The sequence below is a fragment of the Mytilus trossulus genome, chromosome 9 (genome assembly GCF_036588685.1).
Source record: "Mytilus trossulus isolate FHL-02 chromosome 9, PNRI_Mtr1.1.1.hap1, whole genome shotgun sequence".
Lineage (NCBI taxonomy): Eukaryota > Metazoa > Mollusca > Bivalvia > Mytilida > Mytilidae > Mytilus > Mytilus trossulus.
In genome coordinates this window covers 27,020,777-27,036,005 of record NC_086381.1, presented here as the reverse complement: position 1 = coordinate 27,036,005, position 15,229 = coordinate 27,020,777, and the positions used below count along the sequence as shown (strand labels likewise).

Below are 15,229 nucleotides of genomic sequence, written 5' to 3'. Positions count from 1 at the left end.
CTACGAACAATAACTGTATGAATCATTACCATGGATAAGTTACGTTTGCAGATTCTTTAAAAGAATGAACTGATCAAGTGATTGAGTTTATATTACCAACAAAAATGATTTCGCTTATATTTTATCTCACTGCCTCAATCTTCAGCTTTCTATGAATCGTTCTTTTTGTATCTGACTATTCTTCAGTTGTTTTTCAATAACTAATAGCCTCAGCCGTATCGTAAAACAATAAATTGCTTAGTTTTAACTGACTATAAAATAGTTATCAAAGGTACCATAAGGATCATAATTAATAAGGCGCCCGTTTTGTCTACATAAAAGTAATCCGTGACGCTCATATCAAAATAATTATAAAGCCAAACAAGTACAAAGTTGAAGAGCATTGAGGATCCAAAATCCCCAAAAGAAGGGCTAAATACGGCTAAGGTATTCTATGCCTGGGATAAGAAAATCCTTAGTTTTTCGAAAAATGCAATTTCAAGTGTATTTTTTATATGATAATACATGACGAAGATAACTGATCAAATAAATTATACATAATGTATGATATGAAAGTTGAATAAAAACATTATTATGAGTTTGCAATTTCTCAAAATATAGTAAACACTTGTTTCAAAAACTAGAAAGATAAAGCAGTTAGTCTTGAAGGATGTGGAGAGGGATATAGTCATAAACACATGTACCCATATTTTTGTATATATTTAAGAATTGAATGCTCTTTTTGTAAATTTATTGGGGTGTAAAAGCGTTGACCGATGTACATTTTGTATGCGCTTCACAACCCTAAAAAGTTACAAAAAAAACATTCAATACTTATAATTAAATTTTTACATATAGGATCATGAAAACACGCCTTTTATAAAGTTTTTATTTCATTTACCTGTGCACTTTATTGTGGGATCTAGTGTCATCATGAATCAAAAGTTGCATTGTGTAATGCAATTAATTAAGGAATATCACGAGATAGCTAGTTAGCCAATCAAAATAACATATTATAATGAAATATACATCTAAGGTAATAATATTAGAAATAAACGAGTATTTGAAATTAACAGTTAGATAGAAACGTACACTAACAGACGACATTTTAACTGATAAAAAATAACATGAACATATTGTAAGAATTGACAGTCACATATTAAAGAATACTCGAACTGATCATTTTTATTTCAATTGTTCGTAATATGCAAGGTTTTAGTTCAACGCCTGATCATGAAAGGTTTATGTTATAATTTCTTTTTATATAGTCTAGGAAATTATTTCAAGTCAACTGATAATGTATTGATATTAACTAACGTACGGATAAAATGCAATTTGCCCGAGTCTAAGGTAATACAGCACCTTGCAATAATGTGTATGTGCCTAACGAGACGATGATTTCATCTTTAAAAGCATCATTTTCCTCACTTTATCAGCAATATACCAAATGCAACTTGATATGGTATATGCATTATTCAATAGATTGCAGTTGCTACTCAGGATATATAAAACGTTGAATATTCCATGACCACGATTGTTGTCTCCATACGTTTGATATGTGTAAGCTTTTGTTTTTTGCAAATTGATAAAGAATTTATTGTGACTGTCAAGACTTCTGTTTTGAATTTTCCTTAAAGTTTGCAATTTTTTTAAAGTTGGGCATTTAACAATTGGTTCCAAGTATCAACGAGAATTAATTTGTATACAAGTACCATTCGATTTAATAATTCTGCTAGGTCGATACCTTTTTTATTTGAGTACCGTGTTTGTATGTGAAATTTTATTTTTACTTTGATAGTTTTCCTTCAATTACCACTACAATAATTCCATATTTTATTATTTTGTCCGGTTCATAAATAAGAGTTGGAATATATATTCATAGTCGATTTGTATACAATGTTTTCATCTTTATCTTGATATAGGAACATACGAATAATTTATAGCATGTCATCCATATTTCTATGTCCAAATCTTCAAATTTATAGGCGGCAGGGAATAGAAATAGGGTCACTACAGGTCGTCTTTTGACCGGCTGTAAAATCCTTACCAAACCAGGTCGTCTGAATGGCTGTGCGGGATGTATGAATTACTCAAACACGTCCGGTCAGAATTGGAACGTTAAATCCGCTGTATCGTAAGTAAAAAGATCACCACACATTCTCTGTACGTTAAGACCCTTTGCAACAACTCTTTGAGGGTTCGATAAGTGGCCTGCTTAAAGGATAAATTCTTGTCCTATCCAATATACTGTCATTTTCCCGTCGGATTCCTAATTGTCATGACATGCAACCAAGTACACCTCTTTTGCCATGCCTACTCTATTGTATCTATTGTAAATTTGATTTCGTCCTGAACATGAATAAAACATTTCATACTGGACGTTATGCAACCAACAATCAATCATTCTATGCACACATATATTGCAGAAGGGATATTTTTTTAAATGCAAAATCAATTCCTTTGTATAGTGTTTCATAACTCAGTGCGTACTTGTTGTTAACTGGTCTCTTGTTTCTACAGAATCTAACGAGTTGTTTTTATTAACTGAAAATAAAGTAAAACTCGACAATCACAAAAAGTCTTCTTTAACTTCATTCACTTAAGACTGTGAAATACGAACTCCAACAAACACCGGCCAAGCAACTAGTGATGGCGTCGGTAAAACTGCAATTGGATGATTTCATCTTTCAACTTGGAACTCAATCGGTTGTATGGCTTCCCTGAAACCCTCTATTATCATTAAAGAAAAAAAAACTAGGAGAGAAATACAATTTTATTTATGCAAATAACAGTTAAGCACAACAAATAAAAAAATGCAATATCAAAACAAAATAATATAATAAAAAGAAAAAAACAGGAACGAACACACAATATAATTATAAGAAAACCCATACAATAGATTCGTTATAAGTGTATGTATTAGAATTTGTTAAATTTGCACTTTTCAAAAAATTATGCAAACTTTATCTTTGATTTAAATAAAGAAATACTTGGCATGAGTAAAATTTTTACCTGTCCAGTACTGTAGAAAAAAAAATCACATATTTGTTCATTGCATATAAGAAAATAACCATCACTGGAAGGCAATCATTCAATCTTTCACCCTTTGTCTTTCTGTGTACAAGCTTTAGTGACCATGTAACCTTAAGTTTTTAAAATATTCTAGAGAAACACCAAATAAAAAAATAATGGTGCTCTACAGCACCTGAGAAATATGTCTATGAAACAAATTTCTGTTACTGCAATGCAATGCAGGATAAATTTCCGACTACTTTCAAATTCAAGGGAATATTTTATATCGACCTTTGTTCGTATGCAACCGGATGTGACGTACTATGATTTAATGGTCTTACACCTTTATTAGTTAAAATGTTCCAAGGTGGCACAGTGAATCGTTCGGAAAAAATTCCGTTGAATTTATTTTTAATTATCTATACTAGTTGGTACACAGTTATGACATGGTGGTCAATCGTCAGTCCATCAAAACTTCGCAAAGCATTATCAACATAAGCTTGCCTTTTGATTTTTAGCTTTTCAAACAACTAGTCTAAAACATTTTTGTCCTATCAAGCGTACTAGTACTTAATATAAGCATAATAAGTGTTATTGTAAAATAATTTTAATAAATATACATTTGGATTGCTTGTAAAATCAAAATTTCTTTTAAGAGCTACAGCGACAATAACTCACTTGACTAAGATCATCTGGAACAAAAGTAGTCAAAGACCAAACATCCTTTTCCTTTCTTACAGTGATTTTTTTCTTAAAACTTTTCAAAGTATGATATCATTATTTTAGAAACAAAATATGATGAAAACTATTTGAGAGTCATCCAACTTTGTTAATCAACTGTTTACACTCAGTGTCGTGTTTCCACTATATGTAACTTATCAGGTTGATATATGAAATAATCCAATAAGGGTTCTATGAGTACGTTTCAAATTTAGCCCTGAAACGAATAAATCACATACATTCAAAACGTAAAGATGTCCTTCGATAGCGGCTTATATATATTTTTTGTATTTTGCAAATAAAACCTGACGTTTCTAATCGTGTCCCCCAGCACTGATTGAAAATTGACGTGAAAGTTATTGACGTGACGGAGGACATATTCTCGCTCAACAAAGGCATATCGTGGCATATCGCTGTTCGAAATTCATAAATCGATTGAGAAAAACACAAATCAGGGTTCCAAACTAAAACTGAGGGAACTACATTAAATGTAAGAAAAGAACTACGACACAACAGGAACACAACTTTAAAATGTAACACTCACAGAAACGAGCTATAATATAACAATGGCCATTTTCCTGACTTGGTACAGGACGTTTTTAGAAACAAATTTGTGGGGTGAATCTGGTTTTGAAGCTAGCCAACTGAGTTGTTCTGCAATTTAAATTGGACATGTTTTGGCGAATAACAATTATCCGATAAGGTTATGGGAAGTCAAATTGAACATGCTTATGCAATCTGGAATTTTAAAGACACACTTGGGCAAAAAAAACCACGTTTGTGGGTATTAGACACTTTAGGGCAATGTCCAAAACATAACGGAAAAATATAATCATACAATATATAATTCATATATAAAAAAACGAAATAAAATTGAAAAACAAATATATACAAAAAATGATGGAAACCAAAGAATTATGAGTTTTAACAAAAACAGACTTAATCAATGGAGTATACATTTTGTTGTTTTTCTTAATATCAAAATCACAGTTATGCATTCTATTTGAAGCAAGAATTTACTTCTGATATCAAAGCCCAGGACCAGCACTTTTACATGTTGGATCGGAATTCCTAGCATGAGGTCAAACACGTTATCTGTGTTCACATGTTTGTTTTGTTATTGTAATGCAACTGCATCCTATTATATATATCTATATAATAAAAAAATGATTGCAGCATATTGATAAAAAAAAACTAGTTTGGTAAGGTACTCGATAAACGAATATGTATGAAGTGTATCTAAGTACTGTGTCATCACTTCGTAACAAAACTTATAATCATCCTGGAATAGAAAAGAAATTTGAAAAAACGGTTTGGACAAGATTGTACAATAAAACAAATACAAATTGTGAGTATGTGTCATAGAGGAAACGTTCATCAACTGTTAGTACCTTAGTGTAACTGTTATTATGTGCATTTAAATAATGGTAGACATGTGTATATCTAAAGCGAAAACCACCATAAGATTAACTTCGGTGAATTGATATATAACTTGTATACTTTTTGAAGCAAACACTTTGTAAAGTTCTATAAATCTGAAAGCACCTTTGGATTGTGATATATTTTAGGAGTGATAGATGCAGCACAATGTTATGACCGAATTATTCTCAAAGGCAAAACGCTGATAGAACCTCCAATTGTTAAGTTTATGGAGCTTCAAATTGCAAAAACATACGATGCATTGAATCAACACATTGTAAGAGCCTCTCTATCTTAAGTATAAACAAATTTTGAGAACGGCAAAACCTTCGGAAGCCACACATTAAGAGAATTTATGATGATCAGTAGCAAATAGGTATCAGAGGTAACAGGATTATATTTCAATACGCCAGACGCGCGTTTCGTCTACATAAGACTCATATGTGACGCTCAGATCAAAAGAGTTGTAAAGTCAAACAAGTACAAAGTTTGAGAGTACTGAGGACGAAAATTCCAAGGAGTTGTGCCCAATACTATACTTGGTATTAAATTCGAAAAAAATAAAGTTTTGACAACATGATATCGATTAAAATGTGCATATAATGATATTCATGTTAAAACCGAGGTGATGACTACTGAGCTGGTGTACACTCGGGGACGAAACGTCCACCAGCAGTGGCATCGATACTTAATTAATACGCCAGACGTGCGTTTCGTCTACATGAGACTCATCAGTGACGCTCAGATCAAAATAGTTGTAAAGCCAAACAAGTAAAGTTAAAGAGCAAACAAAGAACGTCTCGTCCTGTTAAAAAAAGTTTATCAGAAGATATTAAGACTTTGTTGATAAATATTCCATAGAAACTTTAAAAAAAAAATGCACGATGGTCTTGAAGTATAGATTCTAGGAACTGAAGTTTTTTTTATCATATTTATAACGTGTTATAGCGTTTTTTCTAGTTCTATTTGTATTTACTTTGTATTGTTACTGTTTATTCCATTTTTGGTATTATCCCTTTTGTGTGACTCGGTATTTATACATCCTGCCATTGTGTTATTGTGCTACAGTCACTTTCTGTATTCTTGTCTTTCATGTTTTTTGCATGTGCTATTTCTATAGACTGTCTACATCCTCTTGTGTTTTTCTTTGTTGACATACATGTTTGTTTTATAGTGATTAAGGTTATAACACAGTGTTGACTGCTGTCCCTCAATTTTCTTTAAACCTTTAAACCTTTTAACCTATTATGTTTGTTTGTGTTTTTTCACACATTGTTGAGTTGTCAATATAATGGAATTTTATGCAACCATCGTACAAGCGAAAGGTCTATCTAGGTATAAAACCAGATCTAAGTCAACATAGAGAAATATCTGTATTACTATAGGAGACAGTTGTTTTCTATTTATTTGATGTGTTTCAGGTTTTGATTTTGCCGTTTGTGAAGGGACAATTCGTTTGAAATTTGCCTAGAACTTCTGAAATTTTATTGTTCTACTTATTTGTGAACCAAATGATGTACAATAGCAAATAATTCTTAGATCATGTTGGTTTTAAGAAACTTATTTGTTTTAAATGAAAAAAACTGATGAATATCAATTTTGTTTGCAAAGAGTGTTGGTGTTGTCTTAAGTAAGTTGAAAGAAAGCAGTTTCCGAAAGTGTATTGACCTTTCGTTTTTTTCGGAATAAGTAGGTCTTTTACAGAAAAATATTAATTCCGTGGAATTGGACAATTCTAACTACTTTGAAAAAAAAGCTACACAAGATTTTGCTATCGTGGTTTTATTTGTTTACAACTTCTGCGATTATTGTCTAGGGTTGACAAGTGCATCCCTTGAGTGGGAACTGTAAACTGTCACGTTATAACTAGGTTACTAGAAGAAAAACAATTATATATTTAGGACATAAAAACTTACAAATACTTTGATAAAGTCGTCTTCAATTCTTTTGAGTAATGTTGCATATTCCAACAACGAAAATGTTGTTTCCCTTGTGATAGCTCCGACGGAATGTAGACACACACTGACAGCAGCACAAACAGAAAAGCCTTTCCCTTTGCTTAAATTTAAATTACAGAAAAAAATAGTAATATAGCAACTGCAAGTGTAAAATAATTTCAATAAGATAATAAGTTCGACTATTGAAGCAAACCCTTCTGAAAAAGTCTGTATAAAGGTTTGGTTACGATTTGAGATGATTGACGACATTTTTGTGTTTTGTAAATAGTAATACCCTAAACAAATTTATGTTTGCATGTTGATTTCTATTTACGAATGATACCCTTGTACCGATGATAAAATGTAGAAAATGTTCTGATTAGTTTGTCATATCGATAACTCTAGTGTAAGAGTTTCCAGTAGTTCATAGATTTCTTTCGTTAAAATTAAAAACTGTGTTACATTCACTAGCGAATGTGTACATCATTTTTGTTTTGAAAAACATTAACCTCAGATAGTTTTCGACTGTTAAATCATCCCGTTTAACTGTTTTGAAGATTTTCACAGGCTTCTTTGTTTTTGTTTTCTGTAACATGAATATTATTATTATTTTTATTGATATAAAAAAATCTTTTGACAAATAAACACGACTGACGGCAGTAGGGTCCCTGCTCGTCTTAACTTCATCTTTTGGAGCTAAATGTTACAAAAATTAAATCCAGTTATAGAAAACATTGACACCGATACAGATGGTGATTGGTCATCATTGTTCGCATATCATGCCATTTCCTCCGTTTGTTTCATTTGGTTAATATATAGAGAATAATACATGGCAAAATCTGTATCATATGTTGTATCATCCCGAGACATCAATATCAGCCCAAGGGCCTTGAGGCCCGAGGGATGATATTGGTCGAGGGTGATACGGCATGTGATACGGATTTTGCCATGTATTATACGCTTTATCATATATTTCAACAGAAGAGTATTATATTATATGAACTGTTTTCTGATCCATAGCACTGGATTACCTTCAGTTCTGCTTTTGTCTTGTTTCAAAGCCTTAGAATAACTGCTCAATTGTATTTGTACGAAGCACCTGGGTTACCTTACAATCTGTTGTTTTAAAAATATTTTGTTTATTATTGTATTTGAGTGTTTTGTATTTTTTTTAGTTGCATTTAGTGTGGCAAAAAATATGTTGTGAAAACTTGATGTTCGTGACGTCACATACAATATGAAAACTTGACTGTCATGACGTTACATACCAAACAATGACGTCATTCAAAAAATTTACCTAGTTTGAGGAAATTTTTTCTTAAGCAAAAAACCCCAAAAAACTGACTTTATATATATATAAAAAAAAAAAAAAAAAAAGCTATGCGATACGGGTTTTACCATGCGATACCAGGTATGCGATACGGGTTTAGCTATGCGATACGGGGTATGCGATACAGGGTAGGTAATACAGACTGGAAAAACGAACCTTTATTAGATATACAAAATAGCTGTATTTTGTACTAAATATATGATAAATATATAGAACCGACGTGTTTTGAACATAAAAAAAACTAATTACATGTATTCATATTGTTTAGTTTACATGGTTGCAGGTTACAATCTTATGTTTTTCTTTACCTTTTAGTTCTTTCGACATTTGCTTTATTATAAACAGTGCTGTTTTTTAATACGTTTGTTTCTCGATTTTTGGACTTACCCACTATTTCGCTATTCAATGCTTTTCAATTGATATTATATCAATAGCATCGTTTAACTCACCTTATCATATAAGGAAAACCTGAGCAAACATATGTTGTCATTCATTTTCTCGGAAGACTGAACTTCTATTTCTAACATTGCCACCTTGAAAACATCGTCTTGACTGGGATAAAAACTGGAACTCTAGATAAATTGTCGCAATCAATATATATAAATACATATAAGGTTAATCATTATGTTTTAAGGTGTTTTTTTTAGTTAACTAAACCAAAGGAGTAGGTAAGGGCCGGTTTTGGCCTCAAATTTCAAGTTCATCTGACGAAATATTTTGGACACTTTTTAAACACTTAAATGTCTATTTCAATTGATTCAATTATTTTTTGTGAAAGATTTTATCTGATTCACTCATTTAAAACGCTCCGATTCTAGCTTAAATGTGAAAAATCTATCAAATCTGCCAAAAACTTTCACTTTTCATATGGTTTTTGTAAAAAATAAAGGTGGCCTCATCCGTGTTTATCCTCGACTTTTATATATGTTATGTTTTATCATAAAACACAACTTAAATTTTAATATCAAGAATGAACACGAATGCGGCCACTTTCATTTGAGACGGAAACGGTCTAAAATTAAACTAAAATGCTGAAATTGTAAAGATTTCAGGAATTTAGCATGACTTAATGGTGCAAGTACTCGATATTTGTGCATTGTAATGCCAAAAACATCCCATATTTATGTAGAAAAGGCATTATAACGTCCAAAAAATAATTAAAGTTTTTATTTAAACAATCTTGTAAAACTGCTATATGTTGGGGCCAAAAAGGGGTCTTACTGAACCTACTCCTTTAGAATTGTACCGTTATTTATTAAACAATACAAGTTGTTACATCTAAGCTCATGTCAGCAAATTATGCTATAAATGTGATAATAGTATACTAAAAACAAACTTTTCTAACTCAATGCTAACAATTTCAACGTTAAACATACCCAATCCAAGTGCATTATATATTTATAGAAAACTGAACATTATTTTTTTGTTAACAAAGTCTATCATTCAAAACATGTACCTTTTCATTCTTCTGTACAATCATAATTATATTTTCGACGTTGTAGTTGATAATCATGCTCCAGAACTGTTCAATATTACCATCATCAGGCAAACTACTAAATACGAAAATATCATCTGCACTGCGCTACAATCATAGAAAGAATAAATGATGTCAAAAGTCGAAGTGAATACATAATGACGAAGAATGGGCTTTTTTAATATAAAGAATAATAAATACTTGATGACATTTTACGGAAATATAGATCTAACATTGTTGGGTAGACGAGTTGTATACTATATTTTCATATATACTTGTGTCAAGAACACTAAAAAATTAGAGTCATGTAAAAGTGTACATTCAATTTTCAGTCACCAATTTCAAGTAAGAAAAAGAGAGGCTAAAGAAACCAGAAGGGCATTACAAATTATTAGTCGGAAAAACAATAAAAACGCCATGGCTTAAATAGAAAAAAACCGAAAAAACAGTAGCACACAAAACACCACATAGAAATCAAAGACTGAGCAACACATAACCACCCCCAAAACTGAGGGAAGTAGTGATATCAGGTGCTCCGGAAGGGTAAGTAGATCCTGCTCGTGTTTGTACAAAACCGGTTATAAGTCTCATTCGGTAGGTTACATTCGTACAAGCTGGCGGATTTTATTTACAAACAAGCATTTGTCGGGCAAATCTTATTACCTGGTACTATATGCATTTCGGATTTTATGGCAATTAACTTAAAGAAATATTTTAATATTGAACACATATTTACCGTACCTTTATGTACAACATCTTTGATTTTGCTGTCGATGCTCCTAGATTCAACAATAAATACATATATTTACATTAGACAATGATTATTGTAAAGTACTAGTAGTTTGATGTGTATAAATGTATATGGGACCCTGTGACAATACACTAAAAATGCATTTAATTTTGTTACGGAAAATAAAACTTATTGTTTGAACTAAATATTGATTTAAAGTACTAATTCGTTTGCTTTCAATAAAGAACTTGGTCCTCGTCTTACTTGCATAAATATAAAAAGGACGTTGCATTTGTTTTTAACTGGTTAACTACAACATAATCCGTATAAAGAATGACGCATTTCGGATCGTAAAGATGTTTGACTAAAAATTTTTTCTAGTTCCAAACAACATTCTTTCTATGTTCTATGGTAAATAAAGGAAACAGTAGTATACTGCTTCTGACCTTCAATGTAATATATTAAAACCAGCTGTGTCATCCAGATGTAGATTGTAGATTTCTATAATTCCTAAAGATATGTGGAGCAATAATCGGTAGCGATCTTTCCAAATTTGCATGTTCTACACTTTACATAACTATTTCCGATAGTTGATCGACGACTCAAACTAATTCTATGACTAGTGCGATGATCAATTGTCAACTTCCCATTCTTCACCAGTAACATATTTCCTGTCCCATTGTGATACGTGTTGATTTCTGTTACGCTCATAAATGTTCATACTATACATACTTTCTTTACAGGCAAACTGCTCCAATAGTGCCACGATGAAGAAACTGACGAAACTGACACAGCATCAGTGTCACTGTCATTAGTACGTAACGTTAATTTTGTTTCTTAACTCTCTCGCGATATTTGATCGACGTACTGGATCTTTATATACATAAAATAATCTCTAATCTATATTAACCGATTATATCTTGTTATCGATTAACTGTGGATTCGCAATACATGTAATACAGCAGAAGACATTTGCCCTGTCGAATCACCCGGTCTCGGTCTTATATGGAACATTTTTTGTATGCTACTTGGGTTTGTATTCCTAATCCCTTCATGAAATTTTAACTTCCTTTTATACCGAATAACTTTTTTTGGGATTAGCAAAAGTGAACCATAGCTCTCATAACTTCTTATTTCATATGTTGAATTCAAATCAGTTTTGAGGTATCGGTTAAGAAATAAGTAGAAAAATATAGATTTTAGAAGCAGCAAAGAGATCCCTCGCATAATATATCAGAATATCGTTTACTGCAAGTATAACAGAGAGGTAAGGATTGGTAAAACTTACCCGTTTCGTTTGTATTGACCACTTCATCGTTATCGTTGATTAAGACATAAACATTCGAGCCATTGGATTCTAAGAACTTTGAAAAAAAAATTGATAAATTGTTAATGTTACATCTAGTACAATGGCGATAATGTTCCTGGTTTATACAAACAGGAACTGACAAAAAGTATATATTTGCTGAATTATTCATGAATAGACTGAGTTGTTATGTTATAGGTGAACGGACTAATTTTACGATGTATATTTCATTTCAAGTTATAACAATACAGATGTTGCTATTACGTTCCTGTCATTCTCCTCACTACAATGTCATGATGCGACCAAGGACATTACATGGTTAATGGGTTAACTTCAGCAAACGAGACATCTCATGACGTCATCACCTGTTTTTATTTACTACTTTATTATTGGACTTCAGACCTCGGTGGGCCAAGTCTTCTAAGTTGTCGAACTATTGTATCACTGTCCTGTCAACACATAGGTTGTGAATTCGAATTCAAAACGTAGAAGGTGCGTTCAACTCTAGTTTTTATTGACTAAGATTGTCAGTGTTCCTGTTGAAGGCCGGGGGGTTCTCTTTGGACTCCCGCCAACAATAAAAAGGACAAATTAGTGCGTCTTGAGAAACATATGGCTGATAAGCGAATCAGCAAAGACGGGCGTGATACTTTTTCAACAGCTTTATTGCAAAGTAGCAAGCAAGATACAAGGGTTGAAAGTTTGGTGGTTGGAATCGTACAGCACTATTCAGCCATTATTATGTTACTTCTGTAGGACAACATGAAGAAGCATCACATACTACTTCCAATGAATAACTTTTATACCAAAATCATCAATAACTTGTGATAGATCTGAAATATCTGATGGACAAATTCTGAAAATATCCATCCTATTCTTTCGTAGTTTCAAGTTTTGCTATTGTTTCTGTGAAACTCACCATAAATTCTTCTCTCATTTTAGCTTTAAGTAAATCTGCGTCACCTATTCGTTTTGTTAATTCAGAAACATTATATCTTTCAAGCAAAACATCCCCTTCTTGCAAAGGAGTATCCTGTAAAGTAACAAAGTTTAGATATTTCAATAACGTTAGGAATAATTCCAACATAACGTCATATGTAAAGTGGTTTTGGTGATGAATCTGAGTTAGCAATAAACAAATCATGTAAAATTGGCTATACGTTTCACCTAACAGTGATATCTTTTAATTGTATAGTCGAATATTATTTAATAGATGTAAAAAAAAAAAAAAAAGAAATACGGGATATTTGATCGAAGTTCACGAAGTGTAACTGATAGAGACCTAGGGTCTGATTATTATAGATACTGGTTGAATTAAAAGGTTGAGAGTTCAATTTCAAAAGTCAAATTACATGTACGTTAATTGTTTTGTGGTTTAATTGCTTTCTATGAGAAAGTGTAAAAGGTTTGATAAAAGACTTTGTTAGATTGTTGATTACGAACAGTTGCAACTTCAACATGTTAAATATATTTTGTTCTTAAGAGAATTTTCATAGGTTTTTTCCACACATAAAATGTTGAAATAAATTGTTTAACATTATAATGCCTATACCATAGATAAAAGAGACCTAGGGTATTTTCTTATTGAGATCCATCATCTATTAACTTGAATTTTAGATCAAGGTAAAACGTATATTTCCATATTTTGACCTTTACTGAAAGTTTTAAACTGATATATGGCAAAGTCACTTTAATCATCTTCTTCTTAACCGTATATTTTGATAAACATTGCGAAAAAAGTTTTATATGAAAAGGGACCTGACTTTCTGAAACCGGAAGTAGCTTGTATGGCCTTTTTGTGAGACAAAAACGTATTCTAAACAATTGTTTTTAGAAATACGTATGAACTATTTTTTTCCCAACAAAACTGACTATTTGAACTGGAAATCGTTTTTTCGTAAATATGAGCTTTGTCATGTGGTAAACAGTTCTATTGATATGTGAAAAATTTGTTTATCTTTATTATCATTATTCATTTGTAATATAGTCGACAATATATACTATTTGATGCATATTTTGATTTCGTTAAGGTAATGCTAGAGATTAATTATACTTTGTATACTTACATTGTTCGTTGCCAGGGTTTGCTTTATGGCGGAATTGCAATATTCATGATAAGTGTCCGTTTTACCGTACGCATGAGTTTCCGCTGAGATAAAAAAAAAAAAAAAGTGAGGTAAGTCAAAGGCTTATGATATTCTGCTCATAGTTATATATACAGTCACGTTGTTGTCATAACTGCCATACTTCTCATCTTTCCCCTTTTGGTCTTAATTGTATAATTGTGTAAATGACATTGCAACAACATTTCCTTATTATTATTCTTTTATGTTTGTTATTTTTTTGTTTTTTAGGTGGTAGTTATGTTTGTTTATTAGGTTGTTGATATTTTTGTCTAATGTTTTATCTACATAAATTGTATAAGTAATTATACATATAACTATTTATTTCAATAATATATTCAGTGTTTTGATATTTATATTAATGTTTGTAATTATATAGATTACATTCTTTTTCTAATTCAGCAACAAACGTGAATCTTACCATTTGTCATCTCATTTGTTTCGTAGTTTGATTCTTGTCTTTTCCTAACGCGTCTCCTATTATCAATAAAAATAAAACACGTTCATGATATTTTGGTCGCATGAATTGCTTGACATATATATTGATTCTTTCTCGCAATTTTTTAAAGGGGCACTAGCTGTCAAATACATGTTTACAGATTTTAATCAAATTCTCATATTTGATTTATAACAATGTAAAACATTTATCCAAACTATTAAAATTCTAAAATAAATAATTATAAGAACACGAGCATAACAAACGAAGCATCTTGTCGTGTGTATTTTAGTCCAGACGCCATCTAACTAATTATCGAGTTGACCTCTACAGTCATGCAATGAGCTTATAAGCGATGTCAACATACATAAAGATATAAATAGATTAAGCAAACTCGTGCTGTTGGATTATTCTAGGTCTATCTAATTTCCTATTATAGATGAAATTTAAATGTTAATCCTCGTTTTTCCCTTTATAAGAATGATTTTTTGTGTATCGAATCAGTCAATCAAATGATTTATCTTCGTTTCACTTTCAATGTTGACATTATTTTCTTTTAAATATCTTTACACATACAATTCACGTGTTATCCATCTCAAGCCAAGGGGTTATATGAAGTTCACTTGAATACGGATTCAATGAAGTCGAATTATTCACTTGTAAGTAAATAATTCATAATGATTTTTTTTTAGCTTATTTTGACAAAATTGAACCGCACTGCCTGCTAAAAGCTAAAAGCTAATTAGTAAGTAAGTAAGTAAGT

The 15,229-nt window shown here is 31.4% G+C and overlaps 1 long non-coding RNA gene across 1 annotated transcript; it reads right to left on the bottom strand.

Annotated features, from left to right (window-relative positions):
- Positions 1–8,846: 8,846 nt before the first annotated feature.
- LOC134683752 (uncharacterized) lies at positions 8,847–9,981 on the bottom strand. The gene is made up of 2 exons (XR_010101079.1): positions 9,854–9,981; positions 8,847–8,969 (listed from the first exon to the last, which is right to left on the bottom strand). It is a non-coding gene; the product is annotated as an uncharacterized LOC134683752 (long non-coding RNA).
- Positions 9,982–15,229: the final 5,248 nt, after the last annotated feature.